We start from the raw sequence: 15,142 nt of genomic DNA, 5'->3' as shown, positions 1-15,142 counted from the left end.
ATGTTCCCTGTAGCATGAGGAACAGCTAACACCTGGATGCAAGAAACAAATGAGGGACTAAAGGAAATTTTCAAAATTTACAATAGGGGGAGAAGCTCAAAATCTTCATTTAACCCACTAGGGGTCATTGTTTTTAAAGTTAAAATCCAAGATAACTCTTTTTCTTAATAGAATATCTTCATTCTCTCCGTACACCTTCTCCAAAACCCAAAATCTTAGATGGGCTATGGAATGTGGGCATTGGCTATAGTGATCCACTATTAGCTACCAGGCCAAGTTCAAGGTTATGATTTTGCTGTTCAAAGCCCTATGCAGTTTGGGACCAGGATACCTGAAAGATTGTCTTATGCCTTATATACCCAGTCAATCACTGCACTCTACAGGTGAGGGCTTCCTGCAGGTATCATCTTATCAGGAGGTCCATTCTGCACAACATAGGAAGTGAACCTTAGGTGTAATGGCACCTACTCTTTGGAATTCCCTCCCCTTGAATATAACACAGGTACCATATCTTTTTGGCGCCTACTGAAGACCTTCCTGTTTCAACAAGCCTTTAAACAGAGACCTTATCCCAGTCTGCGTCTGTGCTGGAATTGCTTTTTATAGATGTTATTATAGCTGTTTTTTAAAAGATGTTTTAAAGTTGTTTTTTAAAAGATTTTTTTAAAGATGTTTTGTTTTAACATGTTTTTAAAGTTGTTTAACACATTTTAAAGTGTTTTTAGTGTTTTCTTTGCTTCCATGGGCTCCTTCTAGGAGGAAGGGCGGGATATAATTTAAATAAATACATAAAAACTGGGAGGTGTGGTTGCAATTGCTGTTGTTCCTAACCTACTGCCTGTACAGATAGACCAAACCATGTGTGTTTTCTCTCTATCGATTATTACTCACTAGAATTGGGTTGGCTGTCAAGGGGAGTTTATAGCAGCCCACAGGGTAGGCAGAAAAGGGTAGAGAATCTTTATTCCCTCTTCAGCCCTTTGGATGGCCCCAAAACCTGCTCTGGACTTGTGGGTTGTGGAGGGACTGAGAGGGGAGGAGAGGAAGGAGACACCCCATTGCTCAAAGGAACACCTTCTTGCTCTATGTTTGATTTCATCCATAACCTTTAATTTTCAAAATGGACTATTGAAATGGGGTCTAGAAAACTGGTTAAACCAGCTACCCAAAACCACTTTTGAAACTAACTGCCGAAACTAACTGCTACTTGAAGCTAATAGCTGAAACTAACTGCTGAATTGTTTGCTGAAACAAATTGTCCACAGAAAGTAATTTTTGTCAGCTTAATCTGATATGTCAACTGCAACCCTATCTGACAGTAGATAGCCTTGAATTACTGCAATGAACTACAGGTGGGGTGCATTTGAAAACAGTCCAGAAACTTCAGTTAGTCCCACACAGGGAAGCAAGAGTCTTACAGGGACAATGTCACTATATTCACTAATAGGCAAAAACCCTTGCTGTTTAAGAATTTACCTATAGCCCACAGATATTTCTATCAAACTTTAAAAGGCAGGGAAATTGGGCAGCTATAGTGAATGCACCAGGGGAGCAGGAGACCTGACCTCCTCTCTGTGATATTGGACTGCTCTATAAATTTGTCAAAATGCAAACACAATTTGGGTTGGTCTTTCATTCCCATTAATACCCAGCTTGAGTGGACCTATGCCTATCAGTTTGCAAGCAAAACAGGAATATCCAAACATAACCTAGTGTCTTCTGAAGACTCAGAGGTTTCCTAGGATATGCTGAAGTTGATTAGCTAATAAATTAAACAGAAAAAATGTTAAAACTCACAAAACAGCCACATGAAGACCTATGTTCAGTGACTTCCAGGACATATGAATGTGGAGGGTTTGCTGGGAAAAAAGGGTTGTGTGGCTCTGCTTTGAGCCCCTAGCAACCCATTGTACCCTGAGGTACAATTTGGGGGCGGGTGATGCATGCCATGAGGGTTCTTTAAACAATCCCAAACCTGCACTTTAAGTGGAAGATTTCGTTTGAAGGAAAAGACAAAGGTGACTTTCCTTTTCCCACTTTCCAGAACACTCTCCTTCAACTTATACAACAATTCACTAATAGGCAAAAAAAACTTGCAATTTAAGAATGTACCTATACCCCACAGACAGTTCTATCAAACTTTAAAAAGCAGAGAATTGGGCAGCTATAGTGAATGCACCAGGGGAGCAGGAGACCTGACCTCCTCTGTGAGATATTGTACTGCCCTACAAATTTGTCAAAATGCAAACACAATTTGGGTTGGTCTTTCACAGTCCAATCCACTTGCTGTGTAGCTTGCAAGAATTTGGTAACATGTGCCTCTATTATTTATTTTATTTATTTATTTATTTATTTACATTTTTAAACCGCCCTATAGCAACAAGCTCTCAGGGCGGTGTACAAAAGATAAAAACAGGTTAAAACACAAATAAACATGAAAACTATACAGTATAAAAATATATATAAACAAAATTAAGACAAAGACAAATTAAAGTAGAATTTAAAATGCCTGGGCAAAGAGGTAGGTCTTTACCTGGCGCCGAAAAGATAACAAAGAAGGCGCCAGGCATATCTCGTCAGGGAGGGCATTCCATAACTCAGGGGCAACCACCGAGAAGGCTCTAGCTCTAGTTATTACTCTCCGGGCCTCCATATGCGTTGGAACCCGGAGAAGGGCCTTCGACATCAGGCACAGTGAACGGGCTGGTACATAGCGGGAGAGGTGTTCCACCAGGTATTGCGGTCCAATGCCGTTAAGGGCTTTATAGGTAAGAACCAACACTTTGAATCTGGCCCGGAAACATATTGGTAGCCAGTGCAGCTGGGCCAGGACAGGAGTTATATGATCATATTTTTTTAGTCCCAGTAAGAACTCTGGCTGCAGCATTCTGCACTAGCTGAAGTTTCCGAACCGTCTTCAGAGGTAACCCTACGTAGAGTGCATTACAGTAGTCCAATCTAGAGGTTACCAGAGCATGGATAACTGTGGCAAGGTTCTCCCTGTCCAGATAGGGTCGTAGTTGGGCTACCAGCCGAAGCTGGTAGAACGCATTCCGTGCCACCGAGGCTACCTGAGCCTCCAGTGACAGGAGCGGATCTAATAAGACCCCCAAACTACGGACTTGCTCCTTTAGGGGGAGTGTAACCCCATCTAGGGCAGGTCGGACATCAACCATCCGGGCAGAGAGCTCCCCCACCAACAGCATCTCAGTCTTGTCAGGATTGAGTCTCAGTTTATTAGCTCTCATCCAGTCCATTATCGCGGCCAGGCAGTGGTTTAGTACATCAACAGCCTCACCTGAAGAAGATGAAAAGGAGAAGTAGAGCTGTGTATCATCAGCATATTTCTGGAAACGCACTCCAAATCTCCTTATGACCTCATCCAGCGGCTTCATATAGATATTAAAAAGCATGGGGGACAGAACCGAACCCTGCGGGACCCCATATTGGAGTACCCAGGGATTCGAGTAATGCTCCCCAAGCACCAACTTCTGGAGACGATTCTCGAGGTAGGAGCACAGCCACTGCCAAGCAGTGCCTCCAACTCCCAAGTCCGCAAGTCGCCCCAGAAGGATACCATGGTCGATGGTATCAAAAGCCGCTGAGAGGTCCAGGAGAACCAACAGAGTTACACTCCCTCTGTCTTTCTCCCGACAGAGGTCATCATACAGGGCGACCAAGGCTGTTTCTGTACCAAACCCCAGCCGAAAGCCCGATTGAAATGGATCCAGATAATCAGTTTCATCCAGGAGAGCCTGGAGCTGGCGAGCAACCACACGCTCTAAAACCTTGCCCAGGAATGGAACATTTGCTACCAGTCTATAGTTGTCAAGGTTTTCAGGGTCCAAGGAGGGTTTTTTTAGGAGCGGTTTCACCACCGCCTGTTTCAGACAGAGTGGTACCACTCCCTCTCATAAAGAGGCATTGATCACCTCCTTGGCCCATCCAGCTGTTCCATTCCTGCTAGCATTTATTAGCCACGAGGGGCAAGGATCCAGAGCAGACGTGGTCGCCCGCACCTGTCCAAGCACCTTGTCCACATCCTCAAGCTGTACCAACTGAAATTCATCCAATAAAACAGGACAAGACTGTGCTCTGGACACCTCATTAGGATCAACTGCTACAAGTCAAGGTCCCGGCGGATGTTCGTGATCTTATCTTGGAAGTGTCTCGCAAACTCATTACAGCGAGCTGTTGATGATATTATTGCGTTATGAGGACCAGAATGTAAGAGTCACCGAACAACTTTATAAAGCTCCGCTGGGCGGTTGGAAGATGACTGAATGGAGGCAGCAAAGTACTGCTTCTTTGCTGCCCTCACCGCCTTCACATAGAGCTTGGTGGAGACCTTCACAAGTGCAAGGTTACAGCCGTCGGGAGTTTGTCTCCATTTGCACTCAAGCCGTCTCCTTTCTTGCTTCATCACTCTTAGCTCCGGGGTAAACCACGGAGCCCGTTGAGCTCTGCAACGGAGAGGGCGCATTGGGGCGATCGTGTCAGCTGCCCGGGTCATTTCCGTATTCCACAGATTGACCAGGGTTTCGACAGGAGCGTCAGTTTTATCAGCCGGAAAACTCCCTAGAGCCTTCTGAAAACCCTCAGGATTCATTAGTCTCCGGGGACGGACCATCTTAATTGGTCCTCCACCCTTGCAGAGGGAAGAAAACATTGTGAGTGTAAACCTCAATAGGCGGTGATCTGACCATGACAAAGGAACAGATGTAAAATCCCAGATCACCATCCCCTAATCCAGTGGCAAAAATCAAGTCTAGAGTGTGCCCCGAAATATGCGTAGGGCCAGTAACAAATTGAGACAGCCCCATGGCTGTCATGGAGGCCATGAAGTCCTGAGCCGCCCCAGACAAAGCGGTCTCGGCATGAATGTTGAGATCCCCCAATACCAGAAGTTTGGGGGATCGCAACACCAAGCCCGCGACCACCTCCGTCAGCTCAGTTAGGGAAGCTGTTGGGCAGCAGGGTGGACGGTACACCAACAGTATTCCCAGTCTGTCTCGTTGACCCAACGCGATGTGAAGGCACTCCAGACCATCAGCCACCTGGATAGGGTGCCTAACAAGAGGGATTAAACTTCTGTAGACCACAGCGATTCCCCTCCCCGACCCTCGGATCTACCCAGATGCTGAACCGAATACCCAGGTGGGCACAGTTGGGAGAGATTAATGCCTCCCAGATCGCTCACCCAGGTTTCAGTAATAAACGCCAGATCGGCCACCTCATCCACAATTAAATCATGGATGAGGGAGGTTTTATTATTTACCGATCTGGCATTAAGAAGCAGCAACTGGAGATCCGAGAGTTGTCTGATAGAACTACCAGCAATCCTGTGGATGTGGGGAGGACCGGAACACGGTACAGCCACCAATTGTCTGGGCCGAGTTCCCCTAAACTGGCATGTCCTCCTCACAACGCCATACCTCCCATTACCCGTCACTACGCTAATAGGGGCCCCCTCTGGTCCTCCCTCCCCGCACCCTATCCTCCTCCCCAGGCACATAATAAAAATAAAAATAAAATAAACAACAGAATTCATAATCTATACACAATCACACCCACACTCATACAGCCACTCATACAACCAGACAACAACAATGACAACAGTTGACAAACAACAATAGCGGTAGCCGTCACAACAAGGGCCCAAAGGCAGTAAATGGGCCCAAAAGCAATGAATGCAATGAATGGAGCCGACCCGGAAAGCAGTGCCGACTCCAGAAACGACTCGAGGCCGCGGCGCCAGAGGCCGAAGATGCCGAAGATGGAACACGACTCCCACTCTCACCGCCACCAGGGGCTCCTCCGTAGCGCTCTCACCGCTGTGGAGTTGCTCCTACACGGAGCTCTCTCGCCGCCGCTCTCCCGCGGCTCTCTCACCACCGCCGGGCGCTCCTCTGCGGTGCTTTCCGCACTACCAAGTCACTCCCTCACAGTACTCTCTCGCCGCCACCACTCTCGTCGTCAGGCACTCCCGCCCCGCGGCGCTCTCACCGCCGCCAGGCGCTCCTTCACAATGCTCTCTCGCGGCCACACTCGGCGTCGGGCGCTCCTCACTATAGCTGCCCAATTTCCCTCCCTTTTAAAGTTTGATAGAAATATCTGTGGGCTATAGGTATGTTCTTAAACCACAAGGTTTTTTGTCTATTAGTGAATTTCTCTGCTTTTTAATCTGGGAGGTAAGAAATGGGATCCTGTGCAAGTTTGCTGAGAATGGATTGATAATTTGCATGCATATTGAGTTCAGTGGGATTTACTCCCCTGCAATTATGCTTAGGATAGGTGAAACTGACCAAAGGGGATGGGGATGGGGGGGAGGAGGAGGGAGGGGAGGAAGGGCAGAGGAGAGGAAGGGGATGGGAGCAGGCAGGAGGGGGAGGAGAGGGAAAGGACAAGTTTGATCATTTGCATGTTTATTGAGTTCAGTGGAAGTTACTCCTGTGTAATCATGCTTAGGATAAGTAAAACTGACCGGGGGGGAGGGAGGGCTGGATTGGGCAGGGGAGGAGGAAGAAGGAAGAGGGGAGGGGACTGACCATGGGGGGGAGGTGAAGGGGAAGGGGCGAATTGGAAGGGGGAGGGGAGGGGAGGTTTGATCATTTGCATGCTTATAGAGTTCAATGGTATTTACTCCAGTGCAATCATGCTTAAGTTAGGTAAAACTGATCATGGGGAGGAGGAAGGGGAGGGGAAGGAGGGGGAAGGGGGAGGAAAATATTGGAAGGGCATGGGGATAGGGAGGGAGGGGCAAAGGAAGCGGGAGGGAAGGGGCAAGAGGGAGGGGATAGGAGGGAGGAGAACGGAGGGTGGGTTTGATCATTTGCATACTTTTTGAGTTCAACGGGATTTATTTCTGTGCAGTCATGTTTGAAAATGGAAATAGACTGCCTTCAAGTCAATCCCGATTTATGGTGACCCTATGAATAGGGTTTTCATGATAAATGGTATTCAGAGGTGGTTTTACCATTGCCTTGCCCTGAGGCTGAGAGGCAGTGACTGGCCCAAGGTCACCCAGTGAGCTTCATGGCTGTGTGGGGTTTCGAACCCTGGTCTCCCAGGTTGTAGTCCAGGTCATAGACCCGGAGGAGGGGCAGGGAGGGGAGGGGGGAGGGGAGGAGATTGGGTGGGTGGGCACTGGGCAGAAGGGAAGCCCCTTTCCGTTCCAAAAGGAAAACATTGTGAATAGTGTCATTTTTCTTCAGGTTTTCCCCACCTTTTTATTCTACAGCAGACACATATAGCCTCCCACCCAAATTTAAACCAAAGCTGTCCTTGGCCACATCTACACCAGGCCTTTATTTCACTTTGGACAGTCATGGCTTCTCTCAAAGAATCCTGGGAAGTGTAGTTAGTGAAGGGTTCTGAGAGTTGCTAGGAGACACCCTGTTCCCCTCACAGACCTTCAATCAGAGTGGTTGACTGTTAAACCACTCTGGCCACTGAAGCTCTGTCAGTGGAATAGAAGTCTCCTCTCAGCACCCTTCACAAACTACAGTTCCCAGGATTCTTGGAGGAAAGCCAGGACTGTCTCATGTGAAATCAAAGTCTGGTGTGGTGGTGTGGCCCCCTGATTAAGCAAGCCAAGCAGCTGTGAGTCTGGCTTTTAAAACACTGACAGTTGGTTCTTACTGAGCATGCCTGACACTATCCTTGGGTTCAAGCCTAAATTTCTTAAATTAATTAAAAATCAGCCAGGCATTTTTTAAACCTTTAAACTGCAGAAGATCAAGGTTAGAGTATGGGGCCAGGGCAGTAATAGGATTCCAGGTACTCTGTGAACATGGCTGATTTTTAATGAATTTCAACAATTATGAGAACTCTGACAGAAAAAAGTCCAAAAGGGCTCTCAGGTTTCTCTTTTTAGACTTTGAACTCTGTATTCTTTCTGACTGTTTTGTATATCACCATGAAAATTTAGAAGATTGTTAAGCAAGAGTTTCTGAGTTCAGGGCTACAAGTTTTGTAAGGTTTTGTTTTGAAATGAGCTTATGAGAAGCATCAGAATGGCATAGGGGGTATTTTCAATTTAACATTGCAGAATGTGAAAAATCTATGCTGGCTATAGTATACAGCCACTCTTGTGGCTGTATAATTACACCAGTGGTTTATTATCCACACTGACTTCTAGACATTTCTGCTGCCAGTTCAAAGTGCTGTTCTTGTCCTTTAAAGCTCTAAATGGCTTGGGAGCAGATTACCCGAGGTACCTACCTGGACCCTGACATCATCGTTAGAGGCCCTTTTCCAGTGCTTTCGCCAAATAAAGTGTGGAAGTGTAGCAGGTGGCTACTGAGTACAGTGTCTTCCTGATGGCAGCTTCCTGTTATGAAATGTCCTTCCCAGAGAGTCCCACCTGATGCCTTTGTAATGGGAAAACCCAGATAATGGCATGAAATATACATATAAACAGTAAAACAGGAGTAGACTGAAACTGCCCCCCTTTTTTCCTCTGTCTCTTGACTACAGCTGTAATTTTCCTGAGAAACAACTGGAATAGACCAAGCATTATTTTCTCATGAGGTTAAGTATGGTACAAGATAACAGGTCTGGGCAGACAGCCAGTGTGTCATGTAAATTGTCAGTATGAAGTAAGAGGAAATCCTTATATGGAGAGGTTAAGCAGAGCAGTTGAAAATGAAAGACTCACCGAGAGCATCTGATGAGAGCCTGATGAGAAGTACCAAAAAGCAGATAAGACCATGGGAACACACCTTCCCTTAGACAAGAAAGTGTATAAAAAGCCAGGTTTCATAGCACTCAAGGCCCCTCAGCTCTGCTAGAGTGGGGTCGAAGAAAGCAGAAGAGAACCATCCATCTATTCCAACTGTAACATCTGGTGCGTGATGTATCATGACATGTATTTCTATGTACTGTGTACTTTGGCTCTGTGATATGTTGTTGTTATGTGCCTTCAAGTCGATTTCGACTTATGGCAACCCTATAAATCAGAAACCTCCAATAGCGTCTGTTATAAACCACCCTGTTCAGATCTTGTCGGTTCAGGTCTGTGGCTTCCTTTATGGAATCAATCCATCGCTTGTCTGGCCTTCCTCTTTTTCTACTTCCTTCTGTTTTTTCAAGCATTATTGTTTTTTCTAGTGAATCATGTCTTCTCATGATGTGTCCAAAGTAGGATAACCTCAGTTTCATCATTTTAGCTTCTAGTGAGAGTTTTGGTTTAATTTGTTCTAACACCCAAGTATTTGTCTTTTTTGCGGTCCATGGTATCCACAAAGCTCTCCTCCAGCACCACATTTCAAACGAGTTGATTTTTCTCTTATCCACTTTTTTCACTGTCCAACTTTCACATCCATACATAGAGATCAGAAATACCATGGTTTGAATGATCCTGACTTTAGTGTTCAGTGATACATTTTTGCATTTGAGGACCTTTTCTAGTTCTCTCATAGCTGCCCTCCCCAATCCTAGCCTTCTTCTGATTTCTTCACTGTTGTCTCCATTTCGGTTAATGACTGTGCCAAAGTATTGATAATCCTCATTGTCAACTTTAAAGTTACGCAAATCTTCTGTTGTCATTGCTTCAGTCTTCTTGACATTCAGCTGTAGTTCTGCTTTTGTGCTTTCCTCTTTAACTTTCATCAGCATTTGTTTCAAATCATTACTGGTTTCTGATTTTTAAATTTCTTGTATATTTTAGTGATGCTGTGTATTTCACTTTATATTGTCATACTCTTTGCCATTAAAACTGTAGTGCTGATTTTTAATATTTGAATTTGTATGCTGTTTTTATTGTTCTATGACTATTAGTGTATTTTAGGGCACAGTCCTAGGGTTACTGGGAGGGCACTCCAGGGGCCATAGGCTGTTTTAGTTGTTTGCCTCCAAGGGCAAAGAGACAAGTCCCACTTCAGAAGTGAAGATCAGCTACTGTAAGGCTTCTCCCAGCCATTGAAGAAACCTCTGCCATCTTCCCTTACCAAAGTCAGAGCTCATTGGTACGTGGCTAGGGGCAAAAGAGGACATGGCAGGTGTGGATCAGGATCCAAAGCCTCCTCATTCCCCCAACACTCCCCTGTAATGGGTGTCTGTCTCACTGTTCCATCTGAACTGGTAGAGGCAACTGAGGTGGTAGACTGGTTCTTGGACACAGCGATGGGCTGGAGAGTCAATAAATTGAAGCTGAATCCTGATAAAACAGGGGTGTTTTGTGTTCCAAATTCTTGAGCCCAGGAGGTAGGAATAGGGTCTGTTCTGCATGAGGTTACATTTCCCTAGAAGGAGCAGGGAACATTCCTGGACCATCATTGTCACTGGAGTCTCAGGTGGCCTAGGTGGCTACGAGTGCCTATTTGCAGTTCCAGCCCCTTTTGGACAGAGGTTACATGGCCATGGTACTCCATGTTTTGGTAACTTCCAGTATGGAATATCGCAATGCACTGCCCTTGAAGATAACTTGGAAACTTTAATTGGTCCAAAATACAGCAGCCAGATTACTGACTGGGGCTCCGTTTATATTATATAACTCCTGTTTGAAAACAGCTGCATTGGTTACCAGTTCATTTCTGAGCCCAATTCATGGTCCTCCCATTAGTGTTCAAAGCTCTAAATGATTTAGGCCCCAAATATCTGAAAGACTGTCAATTTCCCTATAGACCCATCAAGTGTTCAAATCAGAAGAGGGGGCCCTCTTGGTAGTTCCACCACCCTCAGAAGTTTGACCAGGGGCAGGTGGCCCAGGAGAGGACCTTCTCTGCGGCATCTTCTAGGCTGTTGAATTTCCTCTCCACAGAGGTGTGCTTGGCACTATCATATAGTTACCGTCGTATGCTGAAGATGCACCTCTTTACCCTAGCCTTTTGACATCTGAGAGATATTTTTCCAGACCAGTCCTATTCCTGTGACTGTAATTTGTTTTAAACTGTTTTTAATATTGAATTTTAAGTAGTAGTAGCAGCAGCAGCAGCAGTTGTTGTTATTTCTGTCCCATTGGAAGCACTTTGAGGGAAATTGTATGAAAAAGCATTTGGAATGGGAAGGGGGTGGATTGGCTCTTCCCTCCCTTCCACCTTGTTGCCTTGCACCCAACAAGGCTTTGGATGTTTTGGATCTTCCATGTTCAGTTCTTCCCAGACCTACCAGTAGGATTACCCTGCCTGTGCTTTACTGTATGTAAGCTGACAAGAGAACACTAATTAGGCAGCAAAGTAAATATTTTTATTAATGAATATTAATATTTTAATGAATATTAATAAATAATACTTCTTCATACAGTACATAACTGATCTATGGAATTTAACTATGGTCACTCTGACAGATGACCTCCTTTGAGGGAAAGTCAGTGAAAGTGCGACCTGCTGTTGCTGTTGGATCTCTCAACAGCTTTTGATACCATAGGCCATGGCATCCTCCTGGAACATCTCCATGGGTTCGGCGTTGGACACATTGTTGTATGGTGGTTCCACTCCTACCTGCATGACTAGTACCAAAGAATAGCATCCTGGGACTACATCTTGGCAGTTTGGCTGCAGGATGCCACAAGGCACTATTTTGTCCCCAAGGCACAGCGGAGGCTGGTGGCTCAGATGGCAGTGGGGCAGTATATCTGCTCCAGGTTTTAGTCTGAACTTTCAAGGAACTGCCCAAGGTGTTTGGGGTGGATTCACTGCCGCATTGACATCGAAGCACCAACCTCCACTGCCTATGTGGGATATAAATGTAAAAAAATAACACAAATATTCGGCATAAAGGGCTGCCCTCTCCCCTCCCAGAGGGCCACGCACCAACAACTGTCTTGTGGAGAGGAAAAGAGAAGGGCAGGCAAAGAGATCACAACTGTCTGCTCCAACTGGACTGCCCTTCCCCACACCCACAGGCCAGCTTGTACTAACTGCCCTGTGAGTAAGACCTCAAGAAAGGAAGGGAAGCAGGTGAAGAAGGTATCATGAGCCTGCTCCTATTTCAAGTGAACTGTCCCTTTCCCACACAGCACCATCTACCACCAACTGCCATGTGGGAAGGAACTTTATGACTTACTGTATGTGTACTGTACTGCTTCTTTTTTTAAGTACCTTGATGTATTTGTAAGCTGCCTTAGAAGCAGGACTGGTACCAGACTTCAGGGGACCGAAGAGCCCCCACCCCTCAATACACACACCACACACTTGGACTATAAATCTATCATTCTAACAGGACTACAGATCTATAAAATCCATAGATCTGTGGGCTGGGGATTTGCATTTTGGGTAAAATAAAATGGCAGATGCCCACAATGGATGGGAGCCAGCTCCGGTCCAAAAGAGGTTTGGATGCCAGACCAAATTAAAATGGCTACTCTGGGAGCCGATGAGGAGGGCACTATGGTGGCACAATCAGGTTGGGTCAATAAGAGGCCCTTCTTACCCACTGGGAGCCTCAGCCAGTGCCCAACCTAACCAACGCCTGGTGCTGTACCTACTTGAGAGGATTTTTATCCTGAAAGCTGGGCTATAAGCAGAGCTTGGAAAAGTTACTTTTTTGAACTGCAACTCCCATCAGCCCCAGCCAGCATGGCCAGTGGATTGGGCTGATGGGAGTTGTAGTTCAAAAAAGTAACTTTTCCAAGCTCTGGATAAGTAATGATAATATTTAAATAAATGTTTCACCAGGCTACAGTGATCCTCTGTTTGCATGTAGCTGTGCCCTTAGTGAAGATGAACATACCAGAGGGAATTGGTACAGGAGGACAGAAAAGGGGCTGCTTAAGCAAAATTGGCTACTTACTATAAAACCAACTCTTCTTTTATTATTATTATTATTATTAAAAATTATATCCCGCCCTTCCTCCAGGTAGGAGCCCATATTATTAATTTATTACCTGCCAGGACAAGTTACAACAGTTTAAAATATTACACTTAAAAACAATGTAAAACAACTTACAATCACAAACTCCACAAAAATAACAGGGTCCTAAAAATATGCAGCTCAGGTGTCAAAGGCCAGGGTTAAGAGGTGCATCGTCTTGGCTGTTTCCAGGAATTAAACTTTTTTGCAACTGTTTCAAGACAATCTCTGCTTATACTCTATCCACCCCACAGATAAGCCTACTTCTCTTTTTGAGCTTTTAAAATTATTTCTGGCTGGCTTACACACAGTAAGTAGTAAACACATCTCTGCAGGAGATCCAAGAAGAATCTTCAGAGATAGTCACAGCACTGACAAACTGCTCCTTGGGATGAGGTGTCTGAAAGGGGAGATGCAATAGCAGCTGTGCACACAACAGAGACAAAAATGCATCCTTCTCCAGTTGCCCCATGAGCTTCATTGTCAAATTTCTGCATCCCAGAGACAGCACCATTGATCCAACCTAGTGTGGCAGTCTCCCAGGGACCATAGCTTTCTACCCTCCACCTTTAAGGACTAATGAATTTATTTTAGCCTAAGCTTTTATGGACCAGAGTCGACTTCATCATAGTCAAGTGTTACTCTCAGTTGTCAGGTCTATAAACACACAACTGTGAGCAAGGGGGGTTGTAAACACTGGGGTTAAATGTCAATGTAATGCAAAGCATACAATCTGTAACAACTCATGCAGAATTACCACAGTGGCCAGCGGCCCTATTGTCTTATTTGTTTATTTATTTATTTTATTTATTTAGTTTAATTTATATACCGCCCTAAGCCCGAAGGCTCTCTGGGCGGTGTACAAAAAGATAAAAACAAGCACAATATATAAATACAATAAATACAATAAATAATAATAATAATAAAACAATAACGAACCAAACAACATCCAAAATACGGAAATGCTGTTTAAAATACACTTTAAAATGCCTCGGAGTATAAAAAGGTTTTCACCTGGCGCCGAAAAGATAGTAGCATCGGCGCCAGGCGCACCTCATCAGGAAGACTGTTCCACAGTTCGGGGGCCACTACTGAAAAGGCCCTGGTTCTAGTCATCACCCTCCGAGCCTCTCGATGGGATGGTACTTGGAGGAGGGCCTTAGATGTTGAGTGTAGTGTACGGGTAGGTTCATATTGGGAGAGGCGTTCCACCAGGTATTGCAGTCCCATGCCGTGTAGGGCTTTATAGGTCAAAACCAGCACTTTGAATCTAGCCCGGAAACAAATAGGAAGCCAGTGCAGACGGGCCAGAACAGGTGTTATATGAGCAGACCTTCTGGTCCGCGTCAACAATCTGGCCGCTGCATTCTGGACTAGCTGTAGTTTCCGAACAGTCTTCAAGGGCAGCCCCATGTAGAGCGCGTTGCAGTAGTCCAATCTAGAAGTTGCCAGAGCATGAACAACTGAAGCGAGGTCGTCACTGTCCAGATAGGGACGTAGCTGGGCTACCAATCGAAGATGGTAAAAAGCATTCCGTGCCACCGAGGCCACCTGGGCCTCAAGAGACAGGGAAGGATCGAAAAGAACTCCCAAGCTACGAACCTGTTCCTTCAAGGGCAGTGTAACCCCATCAAGAACAGGATGAACATCCACCATCTGAGCAGAGAAGGCACTCACCAACAGTGTCTCAGTCTTGTCTGGATTGAGCTTCAGTCTGTTAGCTCCCATCCAGTCCATTATCGCGGTCAGGCAACGGTTTAGCACATTAACAGCCTCACCTGAGGAGGATGAAAAGGAGAAATAGAGCTGCGTGTCATCAGCGTACTGATGACAACACAGCCCAAAACTCCTGATGACCGCACCCAGCGGCTTCATGTAGATGTTGAAAAGCATGGGGGACAGTACCGATCCCTGCGGGACTCCACAATGGAGAGTCCAGGGTATCGAGCAATGTTCCCCAAGCACCAACTTCTGGTGGCGACCCACCAAGTAGGAGCGGAGCCACTGCCAAGCAATACCCCCAACTCCCAACTCCGTGAGTCTTCCCAGAAGGATACCATGGTCGATGGTATCAAAAGCAGCTGAGAGATCAAGGAGAATCAACAGGGTCATACTCCCCCTGTCCCTCTCCCAACAAAGGTCATCATACAGGGCGACCAAGGCTGTTTCGGTACCAAACCCAGGCCTAAAACCGGATTGAAACGGATCAAGATAATCAGTGTCATCCAAGAGTCCCTGGAGCTGGCCGGCCACCACCCGTTCCAGAACCTTGCCCAGGAACAGAACATTCGCCACAGGTCTATAGTTGTTCAAGTTATCTGGGTCCAAGGAGAGTTTCTTCAGGAGTGGT

This window comes from Rhineura floridana, chromosome 5 (genome assembly GCF_030035675.1).
Source record: "Rhineura floridana isolate rRhiFlo1 chromosome 5, rRhiFlo1.hap2, whole genome shotgun sequence".
NCBI lineage: Eukaryota > Metazoa > Chordata > Lepidosauria > Squamata > Rhineuridae > Rhineura > Rhineura floridana.
The sequence above is the reverse complement of the archived record's forward strand: the minus strand, read 5'-3'. Positions refer to the sequence as shown.